Raw genomic sequence first — 10,071 nt, forward strand, 5'->3', positions numbered from 1 at the left:
AAATTATATATATAAATTTAATGATCAAATAACGAAAAGAAATAAAATTTCCATTGTATTATGTAAAAATGATTTATAAGTTAACGAATAAAAAACAATATAAATATTTGTTATTCTATCAAGTGACTTGCAAATACGGAACCCTACACTGCGCGTCGACCGACAAACACTTGGTCGATTTCTTTTCCCTGTACGTAACAGCATTGATAACTTTATCGTGGTCATTTAACTGTTTCTGAATGACTTGAGTTTGGCTGACTTTTATATTACTAAAATTCAAGTCAATTTGTGATTGCTTGAGTGTATGCACCATATGGGAGTCACAGCTGGAGGTTGCCTGATTATTGGACGTATGTATCGTTCTATTGAAATGCATGCCGGTATATAACTAAGTACCCAGTTAGGGTGATGCCTCATTAGTGCGTTGCGTTGCGTTGTATCTTCGTTTTCCATATATTTTAACTGACATGCCCCATTAAAGCATTGCGTCGTCGCACGCGACGTTTTAGCGAGTCGACGGACGAGATACAAAGCGGAGAGAAGGGTGATGCGCTGCGCTGTTGGAGCTTCAGAGTAAGATCCTAGAGCGATCTGACACATCTTATTTTCATACAGATTAAACCTTAAGATTTCAATAGCGCTCATGGGCTTTAAATACCTGCTTGTTTGTGGAGACTGTCTGTGACGCCTGAGCAGGTACCAGATGAGAAAGGTAACTATAAGAAAGAAAGAAAAGATGAAAAAAAAATAAAGAAAAGATGAAGGAAAGATAGAGAGAAAGAAGATGATAGCATAGAAGCACAGATGAGGGAACTTAACAGTTCACAGAAGCTACGAGTACCTTGTGAAAAAGAAAAGGGAAAGTAAAATATGCAAAGCTTACCGCTAAAAGCGATCTCCTCCAGACAACCTTAAGTGAAAAATGTAGCTTATTATTAGTAAAAGCTTTTATAGAGCTTTTGAAAACCTGAGGTTTCATCAGTGTGAAAATAAGATGTGTTAGATTGCTCTAGATCTTGGTCTACTTGGTCTACTTGGTGCGACGATGAACATTGTTACATAAAATACACATGAACTGACTTATCGAGTCTAACTGGATACGTGCGTCGTCTTCTTGCTATGCAACGTCGTGCGTCAAAGCAACGCAGGTGTGGCATACGATGCGTTGATACGTTGCGACGACGCAACGCAACACACTAATGAGGCGTCGATCGCGTGAACAAAACCATGTGCACACATAATTATCAGGGAAATATCGGGACCTATATCGAAATGTCATTCCTACACCATGACATGCATGATCTGAGGGCCTAGTGGCAGTTTGATATTACTATCACGTAACGTAAACGCGAATTTCGAAGGAACTGAAACAGCGCCATCTAGTGGCACTACTGCATAACTGTTTCAATTCCATATAATTTTGCGTAAACGTCAACGTGATAGTAACAGTATGAAAATATTGAAAACACTGAATAGGCACACTGAATTCTGTTTTGGAAAATTGTCCAGTTTTCTGTATGTTGTACCTAAATTTGCATAGTGTTAATTTAACAATCCAATGCTAATTTATATAAAAGCAATTTATTCCTCGTGCCGCCATCAAGCAAATCGTATTAACCGTTTGTCACAATGTACCACAGAACAACCGCCCCACGTTGATTGCTTAATTATCTGCTTAATTACCGCCCGCAAAACATTAAACCGATACTCGTGACGCGAAACAAAGCGTTTACCAAATGGGTTTCTAGTTTCCGATTTCCGATACTACTCAGAAACTAAATTTCAAATTACCACGACCTCTCTTCGTATATGGAATACGTTATTAACAAAATACGGTATATTGTCCCGATAATATAAACTTACAGGCATTATCAGCCTATTTTAACGACGCACTAAAAGGCCAGGCCTCCAGGCTTTGACGGCCTTCGTGGCGCAGTGGTATACGCGGTGGATTTACAAAACAGAGATCCTGGGTTCGATCCCCGGCTGGGCAGATTGAGATTTTCTTAATTGGTCCAGGTCTGGCTGGTGAGAGGCTTCGGCCGTGGCTAGTTACCACCCTACCGGCAAAGACGTACCGCCAAGCGATTTAGCGTTTCGGTACGATGCCGTGTAGAAACCGAAAGGGGTGTGGATTTTCATTTACCTCCAAACAAGTTAGCCCGCTTCCATCTTAGATGCATCACCACTTACCATAAGGTGAGATTGTAGTCAAGGGCTAACTTGTAAAGAATAAAAAATAATCCCTCCTTATATAAGAGGATATGGAGCTTAGACCCACCACGCTGCTTCAAAGCGAGTTGGCTGACTTAGGGTGAAAATGTTTCTTTAACGACCACTATTAGATGTTAATTATAATAACCAGGCTTAATGTGCTTTCCGAGGCACGAGTGTCTAACGCCACCTTCCCATGTCCGGGGTGAGACTATACAAAGTGGTGAAACGATTACGACCTTAATTTCAACCACATATGGGGTATCGTGTAAGTAGTCTGCACGCCAATTTTTATTAATTTCTATGCAGTGGTTTAGCCACAGGATAATTTTTTCACTTAAACAATTTTTGAACACGCTGTAAATGTATTACAAATACCTCACGAAAATTTACTAGGTCATTCACCTTGATAAACCAAAATAACAATTTAAAATGTGCATTTTTAAAAATATTGGTAACTTACAAAAAACAAAAATCCTATTGAAATTTAGACCTAATGCACATAAGAATAAAAATTCTTATTATCTTTACCATACTTACCTACAATAATTATTCGGCACCACAAATTTTGTACCTATTTTTAATGTAAACAAACGAAAATTGCGACGTTGTCAATTGGGCACTAATAGTCCAGGATCCGGGGAACATTTTTACAGTTGATCACTACCAAGTTAATTTTATGTGAGTAGCTTTGTCTTGATGAGGCATAAATAACATTGAATTTGTAGGACAATATGGCTGAAAAGTTGTATAAATTAATAGTTATACAACTTATCAGCCATATTGTCTTACAAATAGCGTGGTCAGTTATTTCGTTCCTATGCTCAGACATTTTTGTTATCTAGTAACTCTGCTAGCTACCAAAATAAATAATTTTCGAAAATTTACAAGTTGGGCGCCTCATCAAGACGAAGCTACTCACGGAAAATTAACTTGACAGTCATCAACTGTTAAAATATTCACCGGATCCTGGCCTATAAGGGCTTTCATTCAATATCATATGTTTTTAGCTAACTGTATTATAATAGGTGTTTGGAAGATTTACTAAGTGGGAATAGGATAGAAATACATTTAGTGTTTTTGCTAGATTTGGTTCCCGGCGCGGGCGGCGTCTTTTGAATAGTGACTCAGTGAGTGATTGCCAGTTGCTACCCTTGCGCATTGTTTTATACAAATCAAACATTTCTTGTGATTTGTGTAGTTTTTTTTATTGTGAAGTGTGTTTTGGTATTGAAACATAATGCCACGTTTCGGTAATACTGCTACTGAGTATTATACCGATATCTCGCGACGTTGTAACATGTGTATTTTAATCAATGGTGGACATTTCCAGCATTTAAAAATTCAAGCTAAGTACTGTAAATACGTACGAGTACCTACGTATACCTATCATGTTTAAAATGTGTGAGTTTTGATGAGTAACATTTAACAACAATATCTACTCGTCTCGTGCGGCGTACAAAATACAAATTAATTAAATTTTGGCGCTCCCGCCCGGCGCGGCGTGATTATTCTTATGTAGATAAGTACCTACAAGTGCATGAAAGAACTTTACGCACTACAAACGGACCGCCAAATAACCAAAAACTAGGAGACGCGATGTTGCCGCTTTTACCTATAGGTCACTTGAGGTTAGTTTTATATTATTATAAAGGATGTTGTGAATTTTTTAGATTATTTCCGAATTTATTTTGTTTGAAAATTTAGTTTTTTTATTTATTATACAATAATTAATTTAATCACCTAATCGTATTTTGATTGACTGTTAGCGATTGTGTATTAATTTAAGGTCGTATTCCTGGCACCACTTTGTATATGGACGTCATTTTTTACATCAAAGCAGTTCTCATAGACCTGAAATCACCCTACAATTATTATTAAATTAAGAACCAAGTGATTTTACTCCACACCTACAGTGTTTGTCAACTGTAGTAAAAGATTTTATATAATAAATAGAAGGGGTGTGCACTTTCATCCTCCTCATACACTTTCATTTCAAGTTAGCCCGCTTTACTTATCATCAGGTGAGATTGGTAACTTGTAAAGAATAAAAAAAGTAGATGTGATTGTTTCAGTTTTTCGTCCGCGTGAAATTTTGTATTTTACAAATCCAAACCAACCAAGGATTTTTCACATGCTATCTCCATTCCAAATTTCAGCCAAATCAGTTTAGTAGTTTTTGAGTGAAGCCGAACAGGAGTTGTAGTTGTGAGTGAAACTATCGAACATCCACACAAAATATAAGTAGGATAAAAATCACGTCATCTTTAAAATTTCACTCACCCAACACGTTTAAATTCTGGATCAGTAAGACTAACTAGTTTTGTCTCCCAATTGCGTCCAGTTTCTCACGATGGTTTCATGTAAATTTGTCACATGAAAGGAAGTTTTTATAGTTTTAACAATAAAAAATAACCTACGTATTAATCCAGGGTACAGTCTCTCTCCATTCCAAATATTAACTAATTCCATTCAGTAGTTTTTACGTAAAACAGGAACTAGCATACAAAATAAACTTTAGTGTTTATAATATCAGTAGGATATTATCCACGTTATCTTTATAGTTTCACTTACTCAACTCGTTTAAATTGTAGATCAGTAAGACTAAATAGTTTTATCGCTAAATTGGGTCCAGATACCAAGCACAGGGACTCACGCAGGTCTCATGAAAATTTGTCACATGAATGACGTTTACCCTACGAAAACCGTAGGTTTTACAAATAATAAAAAGTAGCCTACGTATTAACCCAGGGTACAGTCTCCCTCCATCCCAAATATTAACTAATTCCATTCTGTAGTTTTTACGTAAAGGAGGAACAAACATACAAAATAAACTTTAGTGTTTATAATATCCACGTTACCTTTATAGTTCCACTCACCCAAACGTTTAAATTCAACATCAGTGAGACTAACTAGTTTTGTCCCAATTGGATCCAGTTACCAAGCACCGGATCTCACGCAGGTCTCATGTAAATTTGTCACATAAAAGGACGTTTACCCCACGAAAACCGTAGATTTTACAAATAATAAAAAGTAGCCTATTTATTAATCCAGGGTACAGTCTTTCTCCATCCCAAATACTAGCCAATTATATTCTGTGGTTTTTATGTAAAACAGGAACTAACATAAAAATAAACTTTAACGTTTATAATACGAGTATTAGTAAGGGTAATATCCACGATACCTTTATACTTCCACTCACCCACCTCGTTTAAATTCAGATCAGTAAGACTAATTAGTTTTGTCGCCAATTGCGTCCAGTTTCTCACGATGGTTTCATGTAAATTTGTCACATGAAAGGAAGTTTACCCCACGAAAACCTTAGATTTTTGAAGTAATAAAAAGTAGGTATAACCTACGTATTAATCCAGGGTACAGTCTCTCTCCATCCCAAATATAAGCCAATTCCATTCAATAGTTTTTACGTAAAAGAGGAACAAACATACAAAATCAACTTTTGTGTTTACAATATTAGTAGGATAATATCCACGCTACCTTTATACATGTAGTTCCACTCACCCAACTCGTTTAAATTCTAGATCAGTAAGACTAACTAGTTTTGTCGCCCAATTGCGTCCAGTTACCGAGCGCCGGGTCTCACGCGGGTCTCACGTAAATTTGTCACATGAAAGGACGTTTAATTTGCTGTTTCAGTAGCTGCTAATTACAACTTTGATTGGTGCGGCCGCGGTGAAACGTGTGACTGGCGAATGATGCTAATGGGCTTCGTTTACGCTATAAGCCAATTTGCGTTTGTAACGTCTTTTGTGAGTGCATGTGATGAGTTTGCTTATAATGTACCTTTGGATGTACCTACCCTATTAGGGATGATGACAGTTTTTTAAATTGTGTATAAATTAAGAGTATGCTAATAGTAAAGCAATTTTGTAAAAGTAACAGGGTATCAGTGATCATTACTTTCGGAACTACAGGGATTTAAAAAACCAGATTTGCGGTGCTGCCGCGGATCTCTGAAATACGCCCCATACAAAATGGTACGAATTACGAACTATTGACGTCGTAGGCACTTAATGATCGTTCGATTTGTATGGGCGTTTAAACAAAAATACTGATATCTTTGTTATTTGTGCGTTTTTGTTTATAGTTTACTTATTAAAAAATGTCACGTTTAATGCAAGGAAGCTAAAACTGTATGAATTACGATTCTAATTACGATAATAGGTTTTTTATGGATTTTGAAATTTTATAATCTTATTTATTTCGCAAATATCCAGTCATTCTTTGTTTTTTATGTATAAATTAGTTAACATTGACCTTATTTACCCGAATTTATTATAAAAATCAGTATATTCAAACCTAGTCATCATCACCAATAAGAGAACAGATTTACGCTTATAGTCAATTTTCATTTATTTTAACTAGACTTAGTTTAGCACTTTCAATACGTCAGGTAATATAGTCAGGGATCCGTAGAAAGTTTTTTACACCTGATTACTAATAAGTTTATTTTTCGTAAGTAGCTTCATCTCGATGAGAGTTTTTTTATTTACGAAAATTCTTGATTCTAGTAGCTAACTGAGTTACTAGGAAATGAAAACTTCGGAGCGTCGAAACGAGATAATGTTCCACGCAATTTGTAGGACATTGGGCTGTTAATTTATGTAACTATTAATTTAATTAAGCAACAGTAAAAAAACAGCTGGTTAGTAACAACTTTTAATAACCTCGTTATTGATACAAGTCAGGAGGAGGGTAGTGTATCAAAAGTTGTTACTAACCGGATGTTTTTGTGATTTTTTGATTTTACTATTAACTTGAAGGCCTAATCCTATATTTATTCAAAATATTATAAATAAATAAATAAATAAATAAATAAGACGCTTATTCCATATTTACATTTACATTTCTAAATTACATTTCAAAAGTTGTTAGTAGTTTGTTAGCAAGTTTTCTTAAATTATGTTAGTAACTATCACGTTGACGTTTACGTAAATTTATATGGAATTGAAACAGTTGTGCAGTAGTGCTACTAGATAGCGCTGTTTCAATTCCTTAGAAATTCGCGTTTACGTTACGTGACAGTAACAGTATCAAACTGCCACTAGGCCCTCAGCCCACCGTCTGATTGGTCTTCCTACATTTTTTTTTCCTAATGGACCTTTCCATCGTGTTGTTTCAAAATATTATATGTATGACCATTTTTATTCAGTCAAGTCCTGAAAGGCAGGCAGATAGGTATATTTTTTATACAAAAAAAAACTACATACAGTCATGGTCGTAAATTTTACTCGCTTTTACGAGTCCTATTTCGAAATGGACTATCACTTAGGTACTGTCATTTACAAAATAGAGTTTCAGAGAGTATCTACACGTTTCGTTTGCTGCGTCACTAGCTGGCTTTCACGGGTTTGATTGCTGTGGCGAGGTTGAAATAGGACTGGACATGCGAACATTCGTTTGATAGGCCTTTTGTAGTTTAATGACTTTCCGCCAGTGTAAGTGAGCCTTATGACCTTTTCTCATTCATTACCATCATTAACAGTCCACCGCTGGTTAAAGGCCTCTTGCATAGTATTATAGGACTCCAAAAGTGATTACAAATATAAGGAAACTAATGTCGAATAAAGGTTATGATTCACAACACTTGTCAGGATAACTTAATTAACAAATCAAACTATTACCAAAATAAGTCCCTAGAATGGCAGAGAATGACCTTGAGTGAAGTCACGTACTTGTGAACGATGTGTGTAGGGTTAAAGGCGCCTTTTACTGATATCAAACACTCCCCTTTTCCACTCAAGTCACTCTCCCCGCCTATCCCAAATAACCCATAAAGAATTACACAACAAGAGATGTGGACGAATTGTGTGGCTTGAATTGAACTCCACGAGCACACTGAAGCCAACACGAGATCGAGCGACGTCATATCCGTCACAGACTACTATTTCCAACACTAAACGGCGATAACAATAGATTATGAAACATCATGGTCTCGGTCCTTAAAAACTGCTTCATGTCTTCAGTCCACCTTGGGTCGATCATCACTGCGCTTTCCGCTGCGGGAACGTCATCTCAGCAATATACTATGTATGTTTTCTCATGAGCAAAATTTAATGGCCCACTACAAGGCCAGGCTTCTTTTTCAGTTTAAAATAACCACGATGATCCAATGTTGGTTCCGTGGCTTTTTTTTATTCTTTACAAGTTAACCTTTGACTACAATCTCACCTGATGGTAAGTGATAGATCATCACTTACCATCAGGTGAGATTGTATGGATCATCACTTACCATCAGGTGAGATTGTATGGATCATCACTTACCATCAGGTGAGATTGTAGTCAATCTAAGATGGAAGCGGGCTAGCTTGTTAGGAGGAGAATGACAATCCACACCCCGGCATACACGGCATCGTACTGGAACGCTAAATCGCTTGGCGGTACGTTTTCGCCGGTAGGGTGTTAACTCTACATTATCATAAATAATAAATGTTAATACCACCTGTTATCGAGGAACTTGTAACAAACGCGTAGTTTTGTTGAATTTGTAATGGATTTAGTATAAAAAATCTTGTCCTCAGTTGGCAAAAACATAGCTTTATATTAGACATTTACCGGACCTTAGTATATTTGATGGATATGTTTTCAGTAATGAGAAAATCTTCAACTTTCCAACTTCAGTTTCAAAATACGTCACATGTAGGGACGTGTAATTTGGCTCTCTGTAGCTGTTACAATTTGGGTGTCTGCGGCAAGTTGAAACATGTCACAGGCGTGCGCCGGGCGTGCAGTGTGCGGTTCGCTCATACGAATTTGCGTTACGAACGTCTTTTGTGACTGCATTTGTAATTGCGTTTGCGGGTTTGTTTGATGTCTGGCGTAATTAGAATTGGCTGTGTTGTGGAGGTTTATTTATCTATCTATTTCGATGTTATTCACGCTTATTTCAGGATTTTAGCAGTACTTCTTCCGTTTTCTTTATCACACACCATCATTTTGTTAGCTCCATCTATATAAATCGTTAGATGGGCTCCTACATGTTAAAGAACGCACAATGCTATGCCTTCGTGTTCATTTTGGAAATGTAAAAACACAAGCCGCAACACGAATAAAGAGGAAAGGTGCTACATTAATGGTAAGTAAACCAAAACAAATGACAATTCCGCGATGCTTCGGGCCCATGTATCGATCTACGATCGATGGTTAGCTCGATTATCCCAATGAATTGCGACACCAACGTCGTCAGTGCACTCGGTGGGTGTTCTATCAACACTACGTTTTTCGGTGCGGGGTCGCCATGCTAATATATTGCGACACCAACTAATCCATTCATTCTTTGAACTACGAGTATGTACCATGCACATAGCCACTTCAGCTTAGTGACTCTTAAGGCTATGTCGGTAAGCTGGGTTCTTCGGATCTCCTCACTTCTGATTTGATTACGCAGACATATTCCAAGCATAGATCATTGCTCCATCGTCCGCTGAGGGATTCTAACGAGTAGCATGCACTGATTGAAGAATTTCGTCTTCAGGCAACGAGGAGTTTTTTACAAAAGTATATTGCAAAGCTTTCCGAAAGCTGTCCTTGCTACTGATTTTGATTTGATGGTTCACCTCCTATTCGAAATTAGATCTACATAACTGGACCAGGTTTCTTTGATAAACATGAGTTCTTTGCATACGAGTAAGCAGAGACAGAACAAAATGTAGCACAGCTAAAAAACGGAACAGAGAACTTTTTTTTTTCCTTACAAGTTAGCCCTTTATTACAATCTCACCTGATATTAAGTAATGATGCAATCTAAGATGGAAGCGGGCTAACTTGTTAGGAGGAGGATGAAAAATCCACACCCCTTTCAGTTTCTACATGACATCGTACCGGAACGCTAAATCGCTT

The sequence above is a fragment of the Bicyclus anynana genome, chromosome 15 (genome assembly GCF_947172395.1).
Source record: "Bicyclus anynana chromosome 15, ilBicAnyn1.1, whole genome shotgun sequence".
In the NCBI taxonomy this organism is placed as follows: Eukaryota; Metazoa; Arthropoda; class Insecta; order Lepidoptera; family Nymphalidae; genus Bicyclus; species Bicyclus anynana.